The sequence below is a fragment of the Bos grunniens genome, chromosome 4 (assembly GCF_055505025.1).
Source record: "Bos grunniens cultivar Pamir isolate PY7600 chromosome 4, Bosgru_T2T1.0, whole genome shotgun sequence".
NCBI classification, from domain to species: domain Eukaryota; kingdom Metazoa; phylum Chordata; class Mammalia; order Artiodactyla; family Bovidae; genus Bos; species Bos grunniens.
In genome coordinates, this window is record NC_141168.1 from 110013322 (window position 1) to 110041264 (window position 27943).

The 27943-nt window shown below is 44.3% G+C and overlaps 1 long non-coding RNA gene across 7 annotated transcripts in view; it reads left to right on the top strand.

The window, feature by feature from the left end:
- Positions 1 to 26752, top strand: part of LOC147374676 (uncharacterized) — a 96902-nt gene extending 70150 nt beyond the window's left edge. For 3 of the 7 annotated variants that reach the window (XR_015163016.1, XR_015163020.1, XR_015163018.1), the window contains 2 exons: positions 22425 to 22512; positions 25638 to 26752. This is a non-coding gene — a long non-coding RNA (uncharacterized LOC147374676). Of the gene's footprint in view, positions 1 to 72; positions 208 to 516; positions 961 to 22424; positions 22513 to 25637 lie in introns of those variants that run through there. The other 4 variants (XR_015163017.1, XR_015163022.1, XR_015163021.1 and 1 more) reach the window with 2 other exon arrangements.
- Positions 26753 to 27943: the final 1191 nt, after the last annotated feature.

Consider the following 27943-nt stretch of genomic DNA (forward strand, 5'->3'; position numbering starts at 1 on the left):
CAGTGGCAAACATGGTGTTAAATAATGTTAATTTTTCAAAACTTCTGAACTCTTCTCATATCTACCTTGCAGGGCACCTTTATCTGTTTTTCACCCCCACTTTCTGATGAGGTCAAATTGCTGTCTTTAGGCAAAAGCACTCCAAAGTCAAATATTAAGGAGAAGAACTAGGTCCCTACGGATTGCACCTTTGGCCCTCTCCTTCCTGCAGGGCGGCTGATACGGTGCCTACAGCTGCTTTGTTACACACCGGATCGTCCTCTGCGCCTCCGAGCAGCCAGCATCTCCATTTGAGAACCGCAAGTGGCTTTTAGGTGATAAGATAGGGTTTAGCTGCTGTATTTTATGACATAATTCAGTTGGTGTTCCTTTACAGAGTGCCACTGGCTGGCCGACTTTAAACAGTCATAAACATTTGATGGTGGAGTAATTTAATTTAATGATTTCTTTAATCTTCAAATTGCGAGACTGTTTTCAAAATATTTTGTTGCCATGTGATCTCTTTTCAACCCACAGGATTAATAATTGATGTTGAAATATGGATGGGAAAAAAAATTGACAATGAACTTCTTTCTAAAGGAAGCAGCACCTGGAGGAATACCAGATTTACACAGTGACTCCCCTAGATAACAGATAACTGTATTGACCAAACTTGTAAAATGGCAACATTTTGGATTGAAATGTTTCTAAAATGTCTTACGTGCTTTCTTACCACTTTAAACAGTGGAACATTCTTAAACATCCTTTGATGAATCAAAATAATCCTTATAAATAAGCATGTCTCTATGGTATAACCAAAGTTTTTAACCTCTAAAAAATGCCTTCAAAACTTTGCTCCATGTTAGTCAGGTTAGTGAATTTTTATAGTCTTACACTTTCCCTTTTCACTTAAATGTACCGATCCCTGTTAATTTTTCCTTCCCTTGTAACTTGCTATTAAATTTACTACATGCTAGAAATCTGGGTTACTAAACTTACTGGAAGTTTGTGCAAATGGGTATGGGGAGTTTCTGAGAATTGTCTTGTGGTTCCTAAGGTGTGTTGAGTCTGCTCTGGTAAGTTTTAGCCTCTCCAGGAGTTTATTTTGAATGATTCCCGCTTCGTATCTGTTTTGTCCTGTAAATCAGGTTGCCAGGTACATGGCCCCTGGTTAAGAAAAGTCTTAGCTGTGACCAAGCAATGATAAACACTGGTCTGTTTTCTTCCCACTCTGCCCTAGCCAGCAGACTCTGTGTATTCAAATCCACGTCTTAGAGTGTAGCACCCACAGTAACAAACAGAACTGAGATGCCTCTTCTCTTCAAGACCCAGCATTCTTCCATCTCTTTATCCTTTAGACCTCACACAGGAAACTAGAGTGAGAGGAGAAGATGGAGTTGGGACAGGAGTTGAACAACTCGGGAGTTTATCTCTTAACTGAAGAAGGTCCCTGCAGCGGAGTTTTTTGTCTCTCCTAGTCACAGAGGTTAAGGAAGGAACAGAAATAGGAAAGGAAAGAAAAGTGCACCATTTTGCCCTTCTGAGAAGCATTCTTTGGAATTCTTTTCGAGTTTCAGGTGCCTACTCTGTGTGCTGCTGTGAGAAATGGCATTAATCACTTTGATCATCAAGTACAAGTTGCAACTCTGGCCCTCTAAGTCCTCTAGGATGTGGCTCAGTTCACTTTCTAATCTCACCTTCCACTGCTGTCTGTGTGCCAGACCAAATCCTCCAGACTCCCACACCTCTTTCACTTTTCTGCTCTGGAAGCACTTATTAGGTTTTAGTATGTGCTTCTCTGAGGGGAAAAAAGCAGGGTCAGGATGCCATAGTGAGATAAATTTGGGAAGTGTTGAGTTAACCAGTATAAAACAAATTTCTTTACTAGAGTACTTTTCAGAGCCTTTAAAATCCTAATCTTCAGATGGGGATTCTGGTATAGAATGAGGGTAACCATTCATCCCAGTCTGCCTGGGACAGTCCCAGTATACACCTGTTGTCCTGGCATAATTAACATTGTCTCTTTTCGGTTTATAAATGTCTCATGGTTTTCCTATCTGTTGTTTAGTCGTCTCTGACTCTTTGCGACCCCATGTACTGTAGCCCGCCAGGCTCCTCAGTCCATGGAATTCTCCAGGCCAGAATACTGGAGTGGGTTGCCATTCCCTTCTCCAGGGGATCTTCCCAACCCAGGAATCAAACCCAGGTCTCCTGCATTGCAGGCGGACTGTCTACAGTCTGAGCCACCAGGAAAGTCCGTCTAGATCTCAAATGCTGTCCCAAATGATTTGCGCTGTAGTGGAGGCTCTCTTATCATTGGTCCTCCTCCAAGGCTGGAAGTACTTCCTCTACTGAAAGTGATAATACCATGTCTGTGTCTTTCCCTTGGGACACGAGTGTTTTCTGCCCTGTTTTTAGTTTGGGGGTTCAATCCTTCCCTCCTCTACCGTACCATTAGAGTGAAAGCCAGGTAGTGTTTCACTTTGTCTTCACCCTCAATGCCAAACTCAAAAAATACCTTTGAAAGATTAAATTTGGTTGCACTGGAAGTTGTCCTGTCCTCTCTGTCATTATACAGAAATGCATCCTTGGTGCAGGGCAGAGCAGCTCCAACCACTGCCCTTTCTTGCCTTCTCAGAGACCTCTGCTGACTGTCACCACCCTGGCTCCTATCTCCCACGAGCACTCAAAATGCTCAAGATTCTCCTACTTAAAAAAGCCGGTTCTCAACTTTGTTCCTCCAGCTACCACCTTGCCTTTTTCCCATTGTTCATGGTTCAGATCTTCACAGGACTTGAACAAATAGCTATCTCTGCTTCTCTCCCATTCACTTGCCAATGCACTCTAATCTGGCTTCTGTCTCCTCACCTCCACCCTGCTCATATCAAGGTTACCAATCACTTTTTTCTTTTTTTCCTAAACCCAATTGACACTCCTCATTTGGGCTTGCCTCTGTGATTTATGGAGAAGGCAATGGAAACCGACTCCAGTACTCTTGCCTGGAAAATCCCATGGACGGAGCAGCCTGGCTGCAGTCCATGGGGTTGCGAAGAGTCGGACACGACTGAGTGACTTCACTTTCACTTTTCACTTTCATGCATTGGAGAAGGAAATGGCAACCCCTCCAGTGTTCTTGCCTGGAGAATCCCATGGACAGAGGAGCCTGGGAGGCTGCAGTCCATGGGGTCACTAAGAGTCAGACACGACTGAGCGACTTTCCTTTCACTTTTCACTTTCATGCATTGGAGAAGGAAATGGCAACCCACTCCAGTGTTCTTGCCTGGAGAATCCCAGGGACGGAGGGGCCTGGTGGGCTGCCATCTGTGGGGTCGCACAGAGTTGGACACGACTGAAGCGATTTAGCAGCAGCAGCAGCTGTGATTTATATTCTCTCTAAAAGTGCCCAAACTTCCTTGGAAACTTTAACATAGAATTGCCATTTGATCCAGCAGTTTCACTTCTAAGTGTGTACCCAAAGGAATTGAAAACAAGGACACACACAGATAATTGTACACTGATGTTCACGGCAGTCTTATTCACGGTAGCCAAAGGATAAAAACAACCCAAATGTCCCTCAGCAATGAATGGATAAGCAAAATGTGGTTTATACATACAGTGGAATATTATTCATCCTTAGAAAGGAATGAAAGCCTGAAACGTGTGAAAACATGGGATGAGGGCTTCTGTGGTGGATCAGTGGGAGGGAATCCGCCTGCTAATGCGAGAGACAGAGGTTCAATCCCTGACCCAGGAAGATCCCACGTGTTGTAGAGCAACTGAGCCTGTGCGTCACAGCTATTGAGCCTATGCTTCAGAGCCCGGGAACTGCAACTACTGGGGCCCACATGCAACAGAAAAGCCAGTGCACTGAGAAGCCTGCGTACCGCAGCTAGAGAAAAGCCTGCACAGCAATAGAGATCCAGTGCAGTCAAAATAAATAAAACTATATATATATATACACACACATATATATAAAGACATGGGACGAACGTTGAAGACATTGTGCTGAGAAAATAAGCCAGAGACGCTTTGTGAGGACAATATTGCATGACTCCACTTACGTGAGGCACCTAGAATAGGCAAACTCATAGAGACAGAAAGCAGAATAGAGGTTACCAGAGCCTGGGGGAAGCAGAAATGAGGAGTTGTTATTTGATGGGCACAGAGTTTGTTTAGGGGGATGAAAAAGTACTGGAAATGAATGGTTGCAGAATATTGTGAATGTATTCAATGCCACTGAATTGTACGCTTTAAAAATAGTTAGGGACTTCCCTGGAGATCCAGTGACTAAGACTGCACTCTCCCAGTGAGGGAGACCTGGGTTCGATCCCTGGTCAGGGAACTAGATCGCCTGTACTGCAACTGTAGATCTCGCATGCTGCAACTAAGACCCAGCACAGCCAAATAAATAAATACTTAAGAAAAATAATGGTTAAAATGATCCATTTTATGTGAAGTATCATCGTAACGGCGGTGGGGGGCGGGGGTGCAGAGAGAATGCGTCCAAAGTATCAAAGTCCCTGAAATGAAAACCTTCACAGTAAACAGAAAAGTCAGTTTCATAACTCCCCTCTGTTCAACAAGAATATCTTTCTGGGGGAAGAAATCAGCCCTGGGAAATTCCCAGGTAGGCGTCTTGAGAGGCACCTTGGAAAGAGCCTTCTGCTTCAGCTTATCTCTAGCCTTTGGGGTTACACAGCCACACCTTGTTTTACCAGTAACAACTGTTTCTGTGACATTAGGAGCTAAATCACATCTTCCCAATAACATAGGTTCTAATAGGTAGAGGGGGTTATCTCATTTCTAACTGCTCTTCAGGTGGCACTGCTCGAAAGTTTTCCTTTCGGTTTCCTTCAGTCCTCTTCTACCTTGACCCCACACTTCCCTCTCCCAAGAGGACAGTGGTTTGTGAACAGGTGCTTTGTAAGCAAGGATGGAACCGACCGCTTGCACAGTCAAGGGAAAAAAGTAGGGATGGTGTGAATGGTGATGAGGGCGATTGGGGAAGGGCCTCGAAATCTACTCCTGCAGGCCCAGATTCAGTCTTTTCTTGAGCATTAAGTTATCAAATTATCGGTGCTTCAGTCCAGCCTGTGGTGTATTTATACTTGTGTCATACTCTGTATGACGCAGGCTTCTCTGGTGCCTCATTGGTAAATAATCCTCCTGCCATGCAGGAGACCTGGGTTCAATCCCTGGGTTGGGAAGATCCCCTGGAGGAGGAAATGGCAATCTATTCCAGTATTCTTGCCCTGGAAATCCCATGGAGAGAGGAGCCTGGCGGGCTACAGTCCGTGGGGTCGCACAGAGTCGGACCCGACTGAAGGACTGAGCATCCACGCAGCAGGTACTCTTGTGTTGATGATGAATAGTCTGCTCCCCATGCCCAAGTTTTCTGTGACAGCAGGAAGCCAAATACATGAAGATGATTTCTCCAATGTTTCCGAAGTAACACATGACTCAGTGTTTGTTGATGATGTGCCCACTGCCTGTGAGGAAAGTCTTCCTCGTAATTCTCAAACCCCATGTAAAGTGTCTTGCTCCCTCCCAGGGTTTGCTGTCCACCTATCATAGAGAAAGCCCCTCGTGTTGCAAAGTGTGAGCTTTTATTTGGTCTGGTAGCACTTCGGAGCTCCTCGTAAAATTCCCACTCCAAGGGTAAGAAGTCCAAAATCCTGCCTGGGGCAATTTTCACCGTTGTGAATTCCGTAGACTTGAGGGTGGATAGACAGATAAAAGCGATGAGGCTTCTCAGGACACCGCGTTATGAGGCCTGAATGTGGGGTGTAGTAGTGGGAAAGGAAAGAGTCCAAAAATATTAAAAACACGAGAAAGGAGGGCCCTTGGTATCTGAAACATTCGTCTCTCTGTATGTCTTTTCCTCAGCTTCTCTAAGCTACCTGATCACATGGGGGAAAGTTCCTTATTAGAATAAAGTTCCAGGAAGCCTCTTTTTCACTCTTTTCCCCTAAAAACAAAACAAAAACTTACCACAAGAGCTCTTTACTACCCTGGAATTTCGAGGAGATCCCGTGAAACTGTGCGTGGATTGTACCTCCTCCAAGGACACTCCCTCATGCACACGATGCTGGCCGGATTTTGTAACTGCGTTTATGACTGATTTACGGAACTTTTACTTGGCAGGCCCCACTGTTACTGTTAGCTGGTTACTATGGATCTTTCAACATGCCACTCTGGCATGTTGCATTAAAAATAACCTCCCAAGACTGTACAGAATGCATAGAACAACGGGAGTACAGTCAGCGCCTCAGACTCCAGGCGCTGTTTCAGTGCCGACGCAGTCACGTGTATCCCCACGTGAAGCAACGGCAGGGAAAATTTTCAGACACCTCTGAAAAGGTCTGGTTGCTGGTTGCCTTATAATTTTTCTGATTCCCCAAAAGGAGTTCTCAGAGATCAACAACATCCTAAAAAAAAAAAAAGGAAAACTGTAGACCAAAAGAATAACAAAAACACACGTTGTATTTGGGAAGGGCACAGACCCAGAGGCAGGCTGTCTGGGTTTGAGTCCAGTACTTAACTAGCCCTGGGATCTCAGCAAGCTGCACCATGACCACAGCTGTCTCACCTGCAGAATGGAGTGGTAACAGTGTCTGGCTCTAAGGGTTCTTCTGAGGATCAAGGGAGATAGCCAGGTAAAGGTCATTGGTTCAGTAAGTGCACGTTAAAGGCACTCATTAAATAGATCATTATCCTTTGAACACCATCCTTTCAGCACATTCATAGCGTTTATCAACATGCGGCTTAATCAGCCTTGAATATTCATTGAAAGGATTGATGCTAAAGCTGAAGCTGTCATACTCTGGGCACCTGATGCAAAGAGCCGACTCCTTGGAACAGACCCTGATGCTGGGAAAGATTGAGGGCAGGCGAAGAAAGCAGGTAACAGAGGATGAGATGGCTAGATGGCATCACCGACTTGATAGACATGAGTTTGAGCAAACTCTGGAAGTTGGTGAAAGACAGGGAAGCCTGGCGTGCTGCAGTGCATGGAATCGCAGGGAGCTGGACGTGACTTAGCGACTGAACAACAGTGCCCGGCGTTGAGGTGCTTACGAGTGATGCCCAGTTACTTATGTACATGTCTGACACTCCTTCTAGATTATATACTTCTTAAGATCAGAGCTATACTCCATTCATTTGTATATTGGGTGTTTTTAATACAAGTATAATTGCTTTACAATGTGTTGGTTTCTGCTGTTCAACAGTGTGAATCAGCTAGACATATACGTATATCCCTTCCTTCTTGAGCCTCCCTCGTACCCCCCCCACCCCGCCACCCCACCAGCATCCTACCCCTCTAGGTCCTCACAGAGCACCAAGCTGAGCTCCCTGTGCTATCTGGCAGCTTCCCACTAGCTCTCTGTGTTATACATGGTGGAGTATACATGTCAGTGCTCCTCACTCAGTTCATCCTCCCCGCCCCAATTTTATATTCTCCAGAGCCATATGGAAGGTGCTGAATAAGGATTTATCAAATTAAATAGAAAGAGAGGAAGTTCCCTGGTGGTCCAGTGGTTAAGAATCTACCTTGCAATGCAAGGGACATGGATTTGACCCCTGGTCCAGGAACTAAGATCCCACATGCCGAGGGACAGCAAGGCCCTCGCACCACAGCTACTGAGCCCTGGGGCCTGTGCTCCAAAACAAGAGAAGCACCACAGCCAGAGAAACCCCAGTGTAGCAGCTGAGACCCAGTGCAGCCAAAAACAAATGGGTAAATAAAAATCTAAACAAGTCCTTTAAAAATGGCAAGAGAAAGGCCATTACAATGTAAGAGGCAACAGTTCATATGTGAACTGGTAGCCAAAAAAAAAAAAAAATCACAGTCTTCAGGGGCAAATAGAATCCATTGCCAAGAAAACCCTGGTGTTCCCTGAAACTAAATGACTATATCAAGCTACATGTGAATACAATATTTGTAGTGCTGGGTCTGGCTCAGCAAGTCTGGTTCTAACTGGGTTCGGCAGAGGAGAGAAAAGCTTTTATCTCTGTCCCAGCCCTGGCCTCAGCTCATGAGCCAGCCTTGCCCATGACTCAGGAGGAGAATTGCTCTCCCAGAGCCAGACACCACAGCCACCACAAGCAGAGTACTTTCCTTACGGCATTTCAAATGCCATGGGATTCGGTGGCAGCAGCCCAAACACAAGGGGACGTGGGGCCCGTACAGTGCAGTCTCTGGCCCTGCTTCCACCACCCGCGCTGGGACCAGCAGGAACAGAGCTGTGCCATGCCGAGGCGACAGAAGGCTGGCACCTCCCGGTAGGAAAGCCAGTGGGCCCTATAGCAGCCGCAGCAGGGATAACAGCAGCAGGGTCTGAAGTCTGATCTACCAAGCACAAAATGAACCAATAAATCTGGGGCGTGTGTGTATGTTTGTGAAGAACGTTGTTTTCTTTTTCCCCGACGTTGCGTCAACACCCTCTAGCCAAAGGGCCGTGGGAACACGCCTATAGTTGTAAGAAGGAGCCCTCTGAACCTGGCTGCACGTATTTCTTCACCTGACTATTCATCCGGATCCTTTATCATAGCCTTTATTATGTGCCAAACCAGTCAATATAAGCATCTCCCTGAGTTCTGTGAACTAGCAAACTGTTGAACTTGAGAAGTGGGTCCTGGGAGCCTCGAGCCAGTCGCTCAGAAGTAAAGAGGCAGCCTATGGTTTTGACCAGCTTCTGACGTGGGGACAGTTTAATGAGACTGAGCCCTTACCTTGTGGGATCCAGCGATAACCTGAGGTAGATTGTGTCTAGGTGTCCACCAGCAACGGAAGAAATTCTCAGCGTGTGGGGAAACCCTACACGTTTGGTAGCTAGGAACACGAGTGTGGTGCATGGGTGCTCTGTTGTGTCTGACTCTTTGTGACCCCACGAACTGCAGCCCACCAGGCTCCTCTGTCCATGGGATTTCCCAGGCAATAATACTGTAGTGCATTGCCATTTCTCACTCCAGGGGATCTTCCTGACCCAGGGATCAAACCCATGTCTCTGGTATTTCCTGCATTGGCAGGCAAGTTCTTTACCACTGAGCCACCCGGGAAGCCCTGTGAGTGAGGTTTTTCTTACAATGTTATATTAGGGAGTGTAAGCCCAAGCCAGCAAGAGTAGGAGAAAAAGACGATGAAGCAGGAAAAGCAGGGAAGCCACAAAGGCGAATGATCTCCACGCTGGCCACTGTCTGCCATGCGCCAGACACAGCACATCTCCTGACAGACTGTGTGGAGAAACTGCGCCTCGAGGGAAGGAGGAAGAGAAGAGAACAGATCTGCCACCTTCTGTCCCCATCCCCACCTCCTGTTAGTCGAAGTCTGACCCCCAGGCCATGAGTTTCGGAGCCCTTTCAGATTGCCACCTTCTGCTCCTTTGGCATCCTCTGGGAAAGCGGGACTCCACACCTTGCCGTGTAGTGTTTCATTCATGTCCAGAGAAGACAGGCAACGCTGCACCAGCCAGCCCTCCCGGGACTGGTAAGCAGCAGATGCTGGAACCACCTGGATGCTGCGGCTGAGACGGAGCCAGGGGAGGTGGCTGAGGCTCGGGAGACGCTGGTACAGAGTGACCCTGCAGAGCACTAGTGCATTTCTCATACACGTCCTCTGACTCTCCAGGTTTCCCTCGTTTTCTGCTTTGGTGAACGTTGAGCAGAACTTGGTCCGTACTCTCAACGCACAGGCGTCTAGTGTCTCTTGTACTTGACTCTCCTCTCCCTCCTGGGCACGCAGGAAGGTTCCACTCCCGCCTCCGTGCGGGCATACGGATGATGCGACTGGTGTTGGCTAATGGTCACAGGAGGAAGTACTCCGTGTGCTTCTGGTCCAGAACGTGTAAGAGCCAGTGTAAGTTCTCACACTCTTTCTCTGCTGCCGCAATCCTGGGAGCTCTACTGAGATAGAAGGGCCGCAGGGAGGTGGATGGAAGCCCTGAGACAGTGTGTATGGAGAGGAGCTGTATTTACTTTTTGTTAGTCAGACTTCTGTTAGTGACCCACCAAGCAACAGAAGTCTTATCTAACTAACTCCAGCAAGCTAGAAAGGGCGGCTGGAGAAGCAGATTCAGAAAGTATGTAGAAACCAGAGACTTGACAGTAAAAATCATACTCAAGGTGCAGCCATGGGAGCTACTGGCCAAGCACATCCTCCCTGCCCCATGGACACTACTGTGGACTCTATTTGCTGCCATGAAAGTGAAATGAAATGAAAGTGTTAGTCGCTCAGTCTCAGTCGTGTGATCCCATGGACTGTAGCTCACCAGGCTTCTCTGTCCATGGGATTCTCTAGGCAAGAATATGGGAGTGGGTTGCCATGCCCTCCTCCAGGGGATCTTCGCAACCTAAGGATTGAACCTGGGTCTCCTGCATGCAGGCAGATTCTTTACCATCTGCCTGAATCACAAGAGACGTCAAAATGATCCCTGTGTCTTTTTGTCTGCTTTCAGGATAAAAATACCAAGGGAAGAAATTATCTTAGCCTATATGGAATGTGTGGAGAAGGCAATGGCAACCCACTCCAGTACTCTTGCCTGGAAAATCCCATGGACGGAGGAGCCTGGTAAGCTGCAGTCCGTGGGGTCGCTAAGAGTCAGACATGACTGAACGACTTCACTCTCACTTTTCACTTTCATGCATTGGAGAAGGAAATGGCAACCCACTCCAGTGTTCCTGCCTGGAGAATCCCAGGGACGGGGGAGCCTGGTGGGCTGCTGTCTATGGGGTCGCACAGAGTCGGACACAACTGAAGCGACTTAGCAGCAGCAGCAGCATATGGAATGTGCACACCCCAGGCACAAGAGGGATGGGAAAAGAGACTTCTGTCTCACGCTCCTTTCAACACTCCAGTACCACACAATGGACTTTCTTGCAGATAGGAAACATCTTGGATGCTAGGCAGCCAAAAATTTTTAAAAATTAAAAATCCTACAGATGTTCACTGCAGTTATATATGTATGCAGTCATATGTGTATTTAATCATATGTAGCACAAGCCTACCTGTGTTACAGTGCCTGGTTATAGTGTTTTCTTGCAGAAGTCAATGAAAAATGATTTGTTATTGATGAAGAGCTAAGAAGTTTAACTATGTAGGACATAAATGGGAAGCTGCAGAATTCAGCCCCTAAACACTGAGTCTGTTTCTAATGAGCACATATCACAATTTAAAGGGGAATGAAACTTAGGAACAGAAAGTCTTATGTCAGTGGTGCCTATTGAGATAGTTATTCCTATACTACCTCATAAGCAGAGCTTAACCATTTCTATATGGGCCTAGATCTCTCTCTCTTTTTTTCTTCCTTCTGAAGTCCCATTTTCTGGGACAAACGGAAAGCACCAGATCAAAGCGTTTTTCTCTCCACTTCTTTGTGGCTTCCCTGGTGGCTCAGATGGTAAAGCGTCTGCCTGCAGTGCTGGAGACCCGGGTTCAATCCCTGGGTGGGGAAGATCCCTTGGAGAAGGAAATGGCAACCCACTCCAGTATTCTTGCCTGGAGAATTCCATGGACTGAGGAGCCTGGTAGGCTACAGTCCATGGGGTCCCAAAAACTTGGACATGACTGAGTGACTTCACTTTCACTTTTCTTTGCTGAAATGAACACATGACCTCTGTTATCACCCCAGCTGAAGCATCTCTAGCTTACATGCCTTAGGTGAGTGTTTCCCGGGCTCCGAAGAAAGCTTGTTATTGTTGCTGTTCAGTCGTTAAGTCGTGTCTGACTCTTTTGCAGCCCCATGAAATGTAGCCTGCCAGGCTCCTCTGTCCATGGGATTTCCCAGGCAAGAATACTGGAGTGGGTTGCCATTTTCTTCTCCAGGGGATGGATCTTCTTGACCCAGAGATCCAACCTGCCTCTCCTTCACTGGCAGGCAGATTCTTTACCACTAAGCCATATGGGAAGTCCTGCAGAAAGTATGAGACTAAACCTAAAAAGATCCATTTCTTCTTTGACTCTCTCTCTACCATGCAGTATATCATTATCTATTTCAAGAAACCAATCCTAAGGAGACAAAGAAATTCTAGGTGAACAGATAATAGGTTGTTTAGCAAGTTGTTTGACTTTGTGTTGTTTGACTTTGACTGTATGGATCATAACAAACTGTGGCAGATTCTTAGAGATGGGAATACCAGATCATCTTATCTGCCACCCACCTCCTGAGAAATCTGTATGCAGGTCAAACAGCAACAGTTAAAACCAGACATGGAACAACAAACTGGTTCCAAATTGGGAAAGGAGTACGTCAAGGCTGTATATTGTCACCCTGATTATTTAACTTATATGCAGAGTACATCACGAGAAACGCTGGGCTGGAAGAAGCACAAACTGGAGTCAAGATTGCTGGGAGAAATACCAGTAACCTCAGATATGCAGATGACACCACCCTTATGGCAGAAAGTGAAGAAGAACTAAAGAGTCTCTTGATGAAAGTGAAAGAGGAGAGTGAAAAAGGTGGCTTAAAACTCAACATTCAGAAAATGAAGATCATGGCATCTGGTCCCATCACTTCATGGCAAATAGATGGGGAAAGAATGGACACAGTGACAGACTTAATTTTCTTGGGCTCCCAAATCACTGCAGGTGGTGACTGCAGCCATGAAATTAAAAGACGCTTGCTCCTTGGAAGAAAAGCTGTGACCAACCTAGACAGCATATTAAAAACAGCAGAGATATTACTTTGCCAACAAAGGTATGTCTAGTCAAAGCTATGGTTTTTCCAGTGGTCATGTATGGATGTGAGAGTTGGACTATAAAGAAAGCTGAGCACCAAAGAATTGATGCTTTTGAACTGTGGTGTTGGAGAAAACTCTTTTGAAAGTCCCTTGGACTGCAAGGAGATCAAACCAGTCAATCCTAAAGGAAATCAATCCTGAATACTCATTGGAAGGACTGATGTTGAAGCTGAAGCTCCAATACTTTGGCCACCTGATGTGAAGAACTGACTCATTGGGAAAGACCCTGATGCTGGGAAAGATTGAAGGCAGGAGGAGAAGGGGAAAACAGAGGATGAGATGGTTGGATGGCATCACCAACTCGATGGACATGAGTTTGAGCAAGCTTCGGGGGTTGGTGATAGACAGGCAAGTCTGGTGTGCTACAGTCCATGGGGTCTCGAAGCATCGGACATGACTGAACAACTGAACTGAACTGGTCTGAGGAAGCTGTTAATGATAAATAAGGTATTGTAAATACCAAATAAGATATTGATCAATATCTTCAAAACCTTTGGAGACTCCCCACAAAATTTTGGTGTAGAAATAAAATACTGATATGGGTAGACCCGTAATCTGACAGTTTAGCACATTTTATCTCTAAAATTCCTAAAAGGGATCATTAGACACTGAACTCAGAGTTTGAGGAAGATTGTCCTGGTCATTTGTGTAGAAAGAACTGGAACAAAGTGAGTGAAGATCAGTGATAAAGACCAGAATGCAGGCTGTGGAGATAAAGGGAAAGCATAAATCTAAGAAAAATCTGCTGTCTTATCCAGCGGGGTGTCAATGATGGATGCTGGGGGCGGGGGGTGAGAGGGGGTGCATACCACTGGAAGCAGAGGGCTTCAGGCAGGAAAACCTTCCAGCTCCCCTGCTGCAACACGGGGTGACATCCTCAAAGTGAGATAATGATTTTGGCAACGATCAGCAGTATTGTTTGTTGTTTGGTCACTCAGTTGTGTCCGACTCTTTGCGACCCCACAGACTGCAGCCTGCCACGCTTCTCTGTCCATGGGATTTCCCAGTCAAGAACACTGGAGTAAGTTGCTATTTCCTTCTCTGGGGGACCTTTCCAACCCAGGAGTTGAGCTCGTGTCTCCTGTGTCTCTTGCATTGGCAGGCAGATTCTTTTACCACTGAACCGCTGGGGAAGCCAGTAAATCATCAGAGCAGCAGTCAAAGGCAGCAAGCCCCAGGCCCACGATCTGAAAGGGGTTCCTTCCTCACTATTGCCCCCAAAATGTGTGGAGTAGTTATACGTGTTCTGATTAAGGGCAACCAGGGGATGATTGGATTTTTGCCCTGAATAATAAGCATCACTGATTGATTGGCTACTCAATGGGGGCCACTTTATTAGGTACTTAACACAGCCTCGGGCTTCTGAGGTCAAGCTAGTGGTAAAGAAGGCACCCACATAGTGCATCATATACTGTTTACATCATTTTTACACATGAGGAACTGAAGCTCTGAGAGGTTCTATGATTTATCACATAGTGAATAAATGGCAGAACTAGGGATTGAGCCTAAGGATCCCCAGTTCCAAGTGCATGCTCAGTATACTGAAGCACAGCATCTCAAAACAAATGTGCTGAAAGAGAAGGTGCTTGACTAATGACTGAAAAATAGTACCACTGTGAATTACAGTGATGGGTGATTACTTGGCAGCAACAGAGCCAAAACCTTTTCCCTGGTACTACTGTCACATTTAAAACATAAATTTAGAGTTCTTCTTGTGTCAGTGGTACTGGGAAATTCTGGTTATAACTCTTTGACAACCTTGTCACCACTTTGTAGATAAGTACAGTATTCTTTATTTAATATGAAACTACTTCTTGGAAAAATCAGTTTAAAACATATTACTTAAAGTGCCCCCAAAGGTTAATTATGTATAATTAGGTATAAGCACTGCTTCCCCATGAATATGTTTTCCTTTTCCTTTTGGTAATGATAATGTGATTTTTCTGTGTTTCTTTTGACCCTGACTTTCAGAGCCAAATCTGATGCTCAACACAAAAATCTATCTCAGTCTGTATATTTAGAATTCTAGGTTTCTGTTATTTCCCTTGATTCTGATTTTCATTTAATTTTTCACTCATTCAGTACCTATTTGAGTACCTAACACATGTCAGATGCTTTGTCAAGTACACTGGAGACAAGATACCATGATAAATTCTATAATAAATTTATACACATGAAATAATAGAAGGACAAGATAGAAGAGTCAGATTGGTGAGGGGTTTTGAGTTAGATCTCAAAGTATGAGACTGTGTGATGGATGGAGGGTTGACTGAGGGTCAGGGGTTGAGAAAGAGCATGGCAAGTAAGTTTATAATCATTTTGCTTTTTAATAGCCTTGTTATTGTTTGTTGTTCAGTTGCTAAGTCATATCCGATTCTTTGTGACAAAAGGAGCCTGGCAGGCTACAGTCTATGGGGTCACAAAGAGTTGGACATGACTGAAGTGACTTAGAATGCACGCATGTCCATCGAGTCAATAATGCCATCCAACGGTCTCGTCCTCTGTCGCCCCCTTCTGCTGCTGCCTTCAGTCTTTCCCTGCATCAGGGTCTTTTCCAGTGAGTCAGCTGTTCAGATCAGGTGGCCAAAGTACTGGAGCTTCAGTCCTTCCTGTGAATATTCAGGGTTGATTTCTTTTAGGATTGACTGGTTTCATCTTCTTGCTGTCCAAGGGACTCTCAAGAATCTTCTCCAGCACCACAATTCGAAAGCATCATTTCTTTGGCGCTCAGCCATCTTTATGGTCTAACCCTCACAGCCATACATGACTACTGGAAAAAACATAGCTTTGACAGTACAGACCTTTGTTGGCAAGTGATGTCTCTGCTTTTTACTACGCTCTCTAGGTTTGTCACAGCTTTTCTTCCAAGGAGCAAGCGTCTTTTAATTTTGTGGCTACAGTCACAGTCCACAGCGATTTTGGAGCCCAAGAAAATAAAATCTGTCACTGTTCCTACTTTTCTCCCACCTTTTTGCCATGAAGTGATAGGACTGGAGGCTTCCCAGGTGACACCAGTGGTAAAGAACCTGCCTGCCAAAGCAGGAGACGTGAGAGACCTGGGTTGAGAAGATCCCCTGGAGGAGGGCACAGCAAGCCACTCCAGTATTCTTGCCTGGAGAGTCCCATGGACAGAGGAGCCTGACCTGCTACAGTCCATAGTGTCACAAAGAATCGGACACGACTGAAGCAACTTAGTAAGCATGCCTGCACGATGGGACCAGATGCCGTGATCTTAGTTTTTTGAATGTTGAGTTTTAAGCCAGCTTTTTCACTCTCCTCTTTCACACTCATCAAGAGGCTCTTTTGTTCCTCTTCACTTTCTGCCATTAGACGGGTGTCATCAGCATATCTGAGGTTGTAGATATTTCTCCTGGCAATCTTAATTTCAGCTTCTGTTTCATACAGCCCAGCATTTCACGTGATGTCCTCTGATAAGTTAAATAAGAAGGGTAACAAAACACAACTTGACGTACCCCTTCCACAATTTTGGACGAGTCCGTTGTTACATGTTCAGTGATATGTTGTTTCCTTTAGGATTGACTAGTTTGATCTTGCTGTCCAAGGGACTCTCAGGCATCTTCTCCAGCACCATAATTTGCAAGCATCCATTCTTCTGCATTCAGCCTTATTTATGGTCCAACTTTCACATCCATACAGGACTACTGAATAAATCATAGCTTTGACTATATGGACCTCCGTTGGCAAAGTGATGTCTCTCCTTTTTAAATTTTATTAACCGTACTGAGTAAATATATTTTGATAAAAATCTGTCTCAGAAAGAGATGGAAGAGGATAAAATAGATAGACTGGCAGATTATCATGCCAGTGGGTTCTTATGCATTTGGGGCAAAATAGAGGCACACAGCTGAGCAAAGCCTGAGTGTACAGACTCAAAGTTGCCGTATAACACAGGGAGCTCAGATCAGTGCTCTGTCACGACCTAGAGGGAAGGGTGGGATGAGGGAGTGGGAGGGAGATTCAAGACGGAGGGAGTATATGTCTATTTACGGTTGATTCACGTTGTTGTACTGCAGAAGCCAAGACAATATTGTAAAGCAATTATCATCTAATTAAAAATAAATTAAAAAAAAGAGTGAAAGGTACATTGACTTGCACATCCAGGGCTCGTCCCCACCCCGTCCTGTCCATCTCTCCTCATTGCTCTTTTTCTCCATGGTCACACCCTATGCTGTCCTCTCTGACTGCTCTCCCAGGATGTGAGCATACGTCTCAGCAGATTTTATTTACTAGTGATAAATGCAGTTCAGTTCAGTCTTTTAACCTATCATCATTGATTCTACTTTTTCTCACGTAAGAAAATGTACCCCCTTAAATTGGGCTTCCCAGGTGGCGCTAGTGGTAAAGAACCCGCCTGCCAGTGCAGGAGAAGCGGGTCGGATCCCTGGGTCGGGAAGATCCCCTGGAGGAGGGCATGGCAACCCCATCCAGTATTCTTGCCTAGAGAATCCCATGGACAGAGGAGCCTGGTGGGCTACGGTCCATGGGGTCACAAGGAGTCGGACATGACCAAAGCGAGTTATCTCACACGCATGCACCCCCTGAAATGCTGAGTTGGCTGTATTGCATTGTTGCCCCGGGTATACAGTTAACCCTACTGTGCTCTAACCCTCCTGTCTGTTCCTCACTCCTTGACAATCTCTTTGCTTTGAGGGGAGCATGGAGTAAAAGCCTGGACTTTGAAGTCAGATCTAACTTTGAATTCATGCTCACTCACTTACTAGCTGTGTCATTCTGGCGAGTTCCCTAGCCTCTGAACCTCAGTTTCCACTTGCATTAAGTGATGACATTAAATCAGCCTTTCAAAGTTGGTGAAGTGATATATACATGGGGGTCTAGCAGGTTGTCTGGCTGTGGTAGCTTCAATACATTGTGTTGCTGTTTTAGTAGCTAAGTCATACTAAAGTACACTAACATACTTAGTCAAGAGTAGCTAAGCTGACTCTTGCGACCCCATGGACTGTAGCTCGCCAGACTTCTCTGTCCATGGGATTCTCCAGGCAAGGATACTAGAGTGGGTTGCTGTGCCCTCCTCCAGGGGATCTTCCTGACCGAGGGGTCGTACCCACATCTCCTGCATTGGCAAGCAGATTCTTTGCCACTGAGCCACCAGCCATGCTAAACTATTAATGCTGCTTCACTACATATATAATTATTGTCACAATGAGATTCATTCTTCTTAACCTTTTCCCCTGCTCTCTTTCAAAAAAAAAAAAAGTTTTCTTTAAAAAGTATTTTACTGACTAAACCTCATATTTACTTTTAAAATATTTCTTCAAAGGTCCTCTATCCCCTCCCCACCCCACCCCCACTTTCCCAGAGATTTCAGCCTTCCTTCTCTTCTCCCTTGGCACCCTCTCCCTATCTGCCAAGTCTTCCCCACGTAGAGATCCTATCCCCTCTGTCTGTTTGTCCACATTGGAACATAAGCACCCCAGGGCAGAAAACTTGTCTTTCTACATATTTGTCAAGCATCGTGTGCACAGAGATGAGCTCAATATATAACAAATATAATACAGTCAGAATGCCTTACGCATTTAATAGATACCTTAGGTGCTACCTCTTTGTTCTAATTATACCAACCCTATGGACATGAGATGTATAAAGAGAGGCCTGGCTACAAAACAATAAAATTATGGTTTTGGCTGCTCTGCATCAGTAACAGGCTATCAGTGGATGGGTAGCCAAGGTGTTTCCTACCCTGCTCACTTTCTAAGAGCAGAGCCTCAGCTATCACACTAGGGGTCATACTCAGGGCTACCCAGCATCCAAAGATGAGCCCAGTGCACCTTCTGTAGCATCAGCCATGGCCGGGCTGCTGAAACCCCCAAGGGCAGTTTCTCTAGTACAAGAAGGTCGTGCTTCACAACTGCTTGCCTTTGTGTGTTTGTGGTGTTCAGTCACTAAGTCATGACCAACTCTTTGCGACCCTGTGGACTGCAGCCTGCCAGGCCTCCCTGTCCCTCACTATCTTCTGGAGTTTGCCCAAGTTAATGTCCATCAAGTTGGAGATGCCATCCAACCATCTCATCCTTTGTCACCCCTTTCTCCTCCCACCTTCAACCTTTCCCAGCATCAGGGTCTTTTCCAGTGAGTCAGTTCTTCACATCAGGTGGCCAAAGTATTGGAGCTTCAGCTTCAGCATCAGTCCTTCCAATGAATATTCAGGACTGATTTCCTTTAGGATTGACTGATTTGATCTCCTTGAAGTCCAAGAGAATCTCAAGGCTCCTAGAAATTGCCTTTTCCTTACTTGTTTTGACTTGAAGAGGCATAAAACTGATGGTCCCTTTCGTAAAGTTTTGGCTGACTTGTCATTTCTTTTTAAAATGTTTTCAAATTGTGTGTATAAAATATTTCCAACATATAGAAAAGAACCAAAAGATAATATGATACCTATGTACCCAGTACCTAGATTTAAAAAATGTTAATATTTTCCCATGTTTTCATCAACCCTTTCTTTTGTTTTTAAATGCTACAAACACAGAGAAAATCACCATTCCTACTTTGTCCCTCCATCCCTCAAGGTTTCTTTCAGTTGGTCTAGCTCATTTACATCTAAGGTTTTTATCTACTACGCATGAAATTATCTATATGCTTTGTATTATGTTACAAGTGTTTTACTTCTTATTTAAATACTTGAGCTTCCCAGGTGGCTCAGTGGTAAAGAATCTGCCTATCAAACAGGAGATGCTGGTTCGATCCCTGGGTCAGGAAGATATCCTGGAGAAGGAAATGGCAACCCACTCCAGATTTCTTGCCTGGGAAATCCCATGGACAGAGGAACCTGGCAGGGTACAGTCCATGAGGTTGCAAAGAGTTGGATACAACTTAGCAACTAAACCACACCATGTATTATGTTGCAAGTGCTTTACTTCTTTTTAAAATGTTTATTAAAATATAATTGATTTGCTATGTTTTGTTAGCTTCAGGTAAACAGCAAAGTGATTCAGTTTTTTATATATATAAACTTTTAAAAATTCTTTTCCTTGCTATGTTATCACAAGATGTTGAGTATAGTTCCCTGTGCTATACAATAGGTCCTCGCTGGTTATGTTTTATGTATAGTAGTGTGCGTATTTTGGAGAAGGCAATGGCAACCCACTCCAGTACTCTTGCCTGGAAAATCCTATGGACAGAGGAGCCTGGTAGGCTGCAGTCCATGGGGTCGCTAAGAGTCAGGCACGACTGAGCGACTTCACTTTCACGTTTTACTTTCATGCACTGGAGAAGGAAGTGGTAACCCACTCCACTATTCTTTCCTGGAGAATCCCAGGGAGAGAGTAGCCTGGTGGGCTGCTGTCTGTGGGGTCACACAGAGTCGGACACGACTGAAGTGACTTAGCAGCAGCAGCAGTGCATATTTTAACCCCAAACTCCTAATTTATCCCTCAAATATTTTAAAAATTTATATCATCCCTGGTGTAATTGTATATATCTTGCTGTACCTTGCTTTTTCTTACCATATTCTATTTTTGAGATTCATCTGTGTTGACATGTGTGGATTTAGTTTATTCCTTTTAGCTCCTGAAATAGTAGTCCATGGTTATAGCCACCCATTCACCTTTGGAGGGGCAGTTCGACCATTCACGCTGCCAGGCGAGTATATTCTCCTCAGTTCTGTCTCATCACAACAAAGATTTGGAGTGACGGACATTAAAGCCCTCGGCGTGTCACAGCTCTCGGCTCTTGGACAGACCGTGTTATAGCTCTCAGGTCTCGAACAGACTATGTTATAGCTCTTAGACAAATCAGTGTTACAGCTCAGTGTTACAGCTCTATTTTATTTAGAAGATAGCAGGAAAATCCATCCTCGAGGCGTGAGGGCACGTTGATCCAAAGATGTAAGAGAAGAGCGCCCCAGCGTGCGGGAGTGAGAGCGAGTGACCCCCAGCCCTTTGGCTCCTCTTTTTATATGTTTTCCCCCCCTACCCTGGGCCTGCCCTACGTAAATTGGGCCAGCCAGGAGTGTTGTTTGTTCTACCTGAGGTCCTCACTCTGGTCCTCAGACCTTCCTTTGTTCTATTTTTGCGGGCTTTTCTCTTCCTTATCTTTTAGCCACCACCATTCTAGACTCCTTTTCCCTATTCTAACTACCTAACAATGCCTTTTTGCTGTTCTAAGCAGTACTGCAGTGAACATTTGTGAATATTTATAAACATGGTTTCATCTAGTCAAGGCTATGGTTTTTCCTGTGGTCATGTATGGATGTGAGAGTTGGACTGCGAAGAAGGCTGAGTGCCGAAGAATTGATGCTTTTGAACTGTGGTGTTGGAGAAGACTCTTGAGAGTCCCTTGGACTACAAGGAGATTCAACCAGTCCATTCTGAAGGAGATCAGCCCTGAGATTTCTTTGGAAGGAATGATGCTAAAGCTGAGACTCCAGTACTTTGGCCACCTATGCTAAGAGTTGACTCACTGGAAAAGACTCTGATGCTGGGAGGGATTGGGGGCAGGAGGAGAAGGGGACGACAGAGGATGAGATGGCTGGATGGCATCACTGACTCGATGGACGTGAGTCTCAGTGAACTCCGGGAGTTGGTGATGGACAGGGAGACCTGGCGTGCTGCGATTCATGGGGTCGCAAAGAGTCAGACATGACTGAGCAACTGATCTGATCTGATCTGATAAACACGGTTTCTAGAGCATGAACTTCTCCAGGCAGAATTGGGTAGACAACACCTTAGGCTCTGAAACCCAGTTGCCCGTTCCAAATCTGTGTTCCACCACAAAGTCACAACAGTGTGATCCTGGGTGTGTTACTTAATTTCTCCATGCCCTGTTTCCTCTTCAGTAAAATTAGAATAATGATAACACCTCCTTCAAGAAAATAAAGCTATGAGAGGAAGCATTCAGTGTATGATAGCAGTCGTTATTATTAGGAGCAGTTCTAAGCATCTGTGGCTTTACTAGGTAATCCCAAATTGATTTTCAGTTGGTTGCAACAGTATCACCAGCTCACCAGCATTATCTTAGTTTGTTCCCCACATCCTCACCAGGGCTTGGCATTTAGCACTGTGACTTCCTTACTCTTTTCAAATTCAAGAAGATCCAAGAATGAGCTAGGCTACTGGGAGGAAAGAGAGGGGTGCTGGTGGAGTGATCAGGGGGTCAGCTGACCTCCATGAGGAAAATAATAAGTGGCAGATTTAGGAAAATGGAGGAATGTGAATTATTTTAGGTGGGAAGAAAAAGATCATTTATAGAGTCTGACTCATTGGAAGGTCTGGGGATTTACAGAAAATAAGATGTCACAAAACTAAGGAATAACGTTAACAGAGGGCGTGTATAAGGTGGAACTGTGAAAGTGTTAGTTGCTCAGTCACGTCCAACTCTTTGTGACCCCAAGGACTGTAGCCCACCAGGCTCCACTGTCCATGGAATTCTCCAGGCAAGAATACTGGAGTAGGTTGCCATTTCCTTCTCTAGGAGATCTTCCCGACCCAGAGATAGAACCCTGGTCTCCTGCTTTGCAGACAGATTCTTTACCCTTGGAGCCACCAGGGAATAATGTGAGGGGAAGAGAAACCCCATTGACATGGGGAGATAAGGACACTGAGTTTCCAAAAAAGAAGTCAATTGAAACAGTATTTTTTTTTTTTTCTGAAGACCAGCAGACCAGAGTCACCTCTGTGATAAAGCATCAGCACCTGCAACCTCTCTGATTTGTTCGTTTCACTCAATTCCTGCAGCCCCTGCTGTCCTGCAGACCCTGATTCCATCACACCTGTGTGGCTACAGTGACTGACCATGGCATGCTGGAGCAGACCGGCAAGGCAGGTATTAGCATTCCTGTTTTATCAGTGCAAGGACTAAGGCTCAGACAAATTCACTGACCTGCTCAAGATTGTACATCTTTAAAGCGGTGAAATGGAAACCAGAGCCTGGGTGTTCTGATTCCGAGTCTAGGGCTCTTTGAGTGAAAAAGAATTGATAATCATCTGAAATCTTTCGTTCTCAACTCAGATCTTCAGAGGGTCACGTTTGTCTCCCCAAGACCATCACTATTCTTCTTTTTGACTTTCAAGGACTTTCATTAGTAACTCTTTTTTCTCTCTCAATCCTCTTTCCTATCACCTTCTTAGCCACACTCTAACCTCTCCACCCAGGACACATCTTGTCTGATTTGTGAGTTCACTAAGTTCTTTCCCACCTCTGTGCTTTGTTCATGCCATTCCCCTCTCTTAGAGAAATTTCCCTTCTTTCTCCACCATCTTTTTAGGCCCAGTTTGGCACCCAACTCCAGCACTCTTGCCTGGAAAATCCCATGGACGGAGGAGCCTGGTAGGCTGCAGTCCATGGGGTCGCTAAGAGTCGGATACGGCTGAGTGACTTCACTTTCACTTTTCACTTTCATGCATTGGAGAAGGAAATGGCAACCCACTACAGTGTTCCTGCCTGGAGAATCCCAAGGACCGGGGAGCCTGGTGGGCTGCCGTCTATGGGGTGGCACAGAGTCGGACACAACTGAAGTGACTTAGCAGTAGCAGTAAGTCTTATATATTCTGTGATTGCCCCAGGGAACACTTTCTGAACTGCCACATTGGATATTTCATCATGAAATATGACTCTATTGTACATTCTCTTGATGTCCTCAAAGTGTTACCCTATGCAACAAAATGCAGAGTAGATCACTGCACGGTTGTTTGTTTGCTTTTTTTTTTTTTTTTTTTAACCAACTACTTCTTTTTATATAGAGATCTTCCAGTTATTCTTAGACTAACACTAAACATACTTCATAAAATATGAAAGATACTTGATAAAACATGAAACATACTGACGAAATATGAAGGGATCAGAATTAATAGGCAATACAAAGTATGAAGGCTTGGAAGTTAGAAAAATCAGTAGTCACGATAAAATTCCCTAAGCCGTGATAGAAAATTTAAATGACAAACGCATAAGGCAAGCTGGTTAAAAAGATGCAGAAACAGAGATCAGCACCAGATTGAAACAGCTTTTTCTGTTCCTTCTCTGATGGTTCTGGATTTCTGGCATTCTGCAAAACAAAGGAAGTGACTTCTAATCACTACTTAACAAATAGGCTCCCCCATGCTCAGAAATAAGTAGTATTAGTCTGCAAATGATGATCACTTTGTGTTCTCATGCAGCCAAAGTTGTATTCAGCATGTTACGAACTGATGCAAAAGTTTGTGTGCATATTCAATTTTCCAAACTTAATGAGCATCTCATATATGTAGAGATATCAAGAGGAACATTACCCTTGCCTTTGGGGAGTGGAAGTGTGTGTAGTTAGGAGAAAGTACTCATATTTATGCACAAGTAAATTGGTCCTTTGCAGAGCAATGTGTGAACTAATGTAAGTTCACATAACTTACATTAGTATTTATGTATTTCCATACTAGAGGTATGGATATACTGGAGGTTATTGGAGGTAACACTGATACAAACAATTAAGTGGAAGATTTCCAAAACAAAGTCAGTAAGAAATATATACTTCATTTCATGTAAAAGAAGGGGAAAAACGGTGTAATGTCTGTAAGGTATTGGAAGCAGAAACACATACATTATCACAATTCACCCAGTAGAGAATATGGTGTTAGTATTGCTGCAGAAGTCAATTCTGACTGCATGTTGAAACTGTTTCTTTGACTTGCTTTTCGTTGTTTTTGTTGCTATAATCGTACATAATGGCCTGCCTCAGAGAATCCTGCTCATCTGCCTGACTCTTGAACTAAAGTGCCTTTATTCAGGACCCTGTCCACCTGTAGATGGCAGGAAGGAAGAAACATATCCCCTGCCTGAGGCTTGCCATTCTAGGAGATATTTGCAAGATTAACGGCCTTCTTACATTGTTTCCTCACCTCTCCCCATCTCCAATCCATAAGATAACCTGACATCCAGACCCTGACAAGACAGTTATTTTGAGACATTAGTTTGCCATCTTCTGGGCCTGCCAGCTCTCTTAATGAAGTCCTATTCCTTGCCTCAACACCTGTCTCTGATTCATTGCCCGGATGTATGGTAAGCTTGGACCCTGTAACAGTATTAATGTTCCCATTTGATAATAGGAGATTGGAGAAGGCAATGGCACCCCACTCCAGCACTCTTGCCTGGAAAATCCCATGGGTGAAAGAGCCTGGTGCGCTGAGTCCATGGGGTTTCGAAGAGTTGGACACGACTTCACTTTCACTTTCACTTTTCACTTTCATGCATTGGAGAAGGAAATGGCAACCCACTCCAGTGTTCTTGCCTGGAGAATCCCAGGGGCGGGGGAGCCTGGTGGGCTGCGGTCTATGGGGTCGCACAGAGTCGGACACGACTGAAGCGACTTAGCAGCAGCAGCAGCAACAGACATTTAAATTAACTTTCCCTAAGTCATACAGCAATATGGCATAGCTAAAACAAATGATATTTTGGGAACAGTCTACATCATGAAACACTGAAGCTGTATATTTTTCAATGCATGCAAGTACTCCCAGATACTCCTTAAACAACAAGTAAAAAACTAAAATATATTCGTAAAATATTTGTTTTACAAGTAGTGCAAATGACAGAAGACAATGCTTTCTTATCCCTCTCGGTCAGGAAATCAGAGAATATTAAACACACACACACACACACACACACCACACACAAAACCCAAGATTCATTAACAGTGTTTCCTGAGGAAGAATATAGACTTCCAGACGGTGCCAGAATTCCACATTACTGCCTGAATTCAAAGATTAAGGGTGTGTTTTGCCCACACCCTACATTTTTGGGAACATAGGCCTTGCCATTATGTAAGGTCTACTCACAAGGCTAACATGACTCTCCTCTTCATGGGAGAGCCCTTCTTCTGATCCATAACATACATATTTTTATATGTACCTCATCTATTAACCAAACTGACAGATTATCACCCAGATTAACACGAATCTATTTATCTCTACAACTGCCAGCTCCTGTAAATGGTAGCAGTTACACAAGACAGAAAGATCTCTTGGAATGATCTGCAGACTTGCTTCAGTCATCCACAGAGCCATAAAATGGGATGGATTCAGAATAGAGAAGTGACTGCTTTTGAATATGATATAATTTTTCTCCCAGACCAGTTCTGAGCAGCTCGCACACTACAGCCCTGCAGTTTAGTATGGGCCTTTGTTGGGGCTTATATTTCCCACCTGTATTCCTTTTTCTTTCTTCAGCAAGTCTGTCTTTGTGCCAACTGCTAAATAACCATAAATTTTGTTCTTATAAACCTTAATGAATGCTTGGCCAAGATGCTGTAACTATTGGCTTCTACATTGGAGCATAAATGGAAAGGAAAAAAAAAAAAAAGTGCGCACTGTGAAAAACTGGATAAAATGGAAAAAAAGATCACAGCAAACCCAAAGTCGCAATTTGCCTTTAATGTGAAGGAGGCCTTGTTTTCACGGTGTGGCAGCTCTCAGGGGTTTTAATCTCAAAGTAGCTGATCAATTTAAGGTAAGTGGCAGGCATTTGGCCTGGTTCCCAGGCTTTGCTTTGCTGCTCTGAGAAAAGAAAGGATTCAGTCAGACACACAGACAACAGGCATCATCAGCGGCTCCCACATTCCAAGCATTTTAACACAGATTAGGTTGGCATGATTCTACTGTTTACCGAAATCTCCTAGCTGTTGCATTTTTCCTTCTCCTTGCCACGGTTATCCAAGATGGTTTTCTCAGGTCAGGACCTTCATATGCCAAATAGCTTGCAAGGCTGCAAAGGAAAACAGAAGAGCATGGGTCAAGACGTCTGATTAAAATGCTGTTTCACTGGCTCACTGCAAAATACGAGACTGCAGACAGCAGGTAATTGAGCACTGAACTTTTTGCCTTAGGCGTGCATCGAGACAGGAACTGTTTTACATGCATTCCTGAGAGGGGAAGAAAACGAAGATAATTTCTTTAACAAGGACAAACTTAATTCAGCCAGAAGTGCCCCATGGATTAGCAGGGTGACTGGTGGTTAGTTTCTCTTCAGATTTTATAAGCAGGAGCCATATTACATATGTTAAGCAAAATTGTAACCAATAAAGTCCGTGTGTTAAACATTTCAGATTAATTATTCATTTTTTCAGAACAGTACTATTAAATGAGCTCGACAGTTCCCTTACCAATATCTTATTTTCCTAGCAAAAGTGAATTTCTTAATCCATTTGACCTGTAACCTAAGTTACATAAAATATGTATTCAACGAATCAGACCAAAAAATATATAAAAATTGTTTTCCATGTGTTTTTGGCTGTATCATGCTTTTGTACAAATTTTGTATTTTTAAGTACATTTTCATTGTCTTTAAAGATACTTTGTCTTTAATATACTCAAGATGCCTCTCCCCTTACTCATCCTTATGGCATATTTCTACGTGTGTTTTTTTCTCAGAATTTTATCAAAACAAGTAACTGATATGAATTTTTAAATATAATTTTTCTAGCTATTAAACTTTTTAAGCACAGTGTCCAAATTATTACACTTTCTAAATCCAAAGTGCCTTAATGTTTCATAAATTTACATTGACATGCTTCTTCCGAAAATAATATTGTTGCAATTAAGTAGTTTATGCTAAGAATAAATACTTTTTTGTGGGAGGCATACCTACAGCATGTAGGATCTTAGTTCCCTGACCAGGGATTGAACCTGTACCTCCTGCACTGAGAGTGCAGAGTCAACCACTGGACCACCAGGGAGGTCCCAAGAATATATATTCTCATCAATAAGGGTTAGCTTAGAAACTAATGCAATTATATGCATTTATTTTAATTTCAGGTATTTCCCTGGTGGCTCAGACAGTAAAGAATCTGCCTGCAATTCAAGAGACCTGAGGATCTTCCCTGGGTCGGGAAGATCCCCTGGAGTAGGAAATGGCAACCCACTCCAGTATTCTTGCATAAAGAATTCCATGGACAGAGGAGCTTGGTGGGCTACGGTTCACAGGGTCACAAAGAGTCAGACATGACTGAGTGACTAACACACACATATTGCATATGCAAGGGTGTTTAAAAAAAATACTATGTTTCCTCATTGATTAAAAATAAAAGGGGATAAGTAAGAAAGCAACTTATAGTCATCATTCTGCTTCTGCTAGATGTGTCTGAGATGTGATGTCTGGAACTGCAGTAGCCATCCTGCAACCGTGCCAGGAGCTAACCTGAGAGACCAGCCTGACAAGCTGAGAATGGCAGGCAGAGAAGATGAAAAGAACATGGTTCTTAATTAGGCCACTGAGCTACAGAACGGAAAAT